We start from the raw sequence: 452 nt of genomic DNA, 5'->3' as shown, positions 1-452 counted from the left end.
CTCAGCCCATACAGGAGCGCCGGGATCAGTGCGCTCACGGATACGCCATCCTGGATGTTCTCTGCTGATAAGCCTCGTCCATGGCTACATCCGCTCACTTACGGATCTCAAGGGTCCTCACTTCATCCCACTGCTCACGGTTACCATGACAACCAATAAAAACACTACTGGCAGCGCATGAAATTATACACTAGCATGAAATTATTACACATTTATTTTAAAAAACACTTCAACAGGTGAATCTCATTAAAACGATCAACCCTACTTGAATGGAAAAAATGTATTATATTTTGCATAAGGAAAATTAAGCTTATTTTAAGGACATTTTAAGGCTTTTTTTTTTGTTTTGCATTTTGACTTTATTTTTATTACAATTAACCAGATTTAGTCCATCCTCTAATTCTTGGTTGCCTACTCTATTATTGTAAAAAAAAAAAAAAAAAATATATATA

Source organism: Sinocyclocheilus grahami, unplaced genomic scaffold (genome assembly GCF_001515645.1).
Source record: "Sinocyclocheilus grahami isolate Dianchi unplaced genomic scaffold, SAMN03320097.WGS_v1.1 scaffold472.1, whole genome shotgun sequence".
Classification (NCBI taxonomy): Eukaryota; Metazoa; Chordata; class Actinopteri; order Cypriniformes; family Cyprinidae; genus Sinocyclocheilus; species Sinocyclocheilus grahami.
This window is presented reverse-complemented; position numbering follows the sequence as displayed.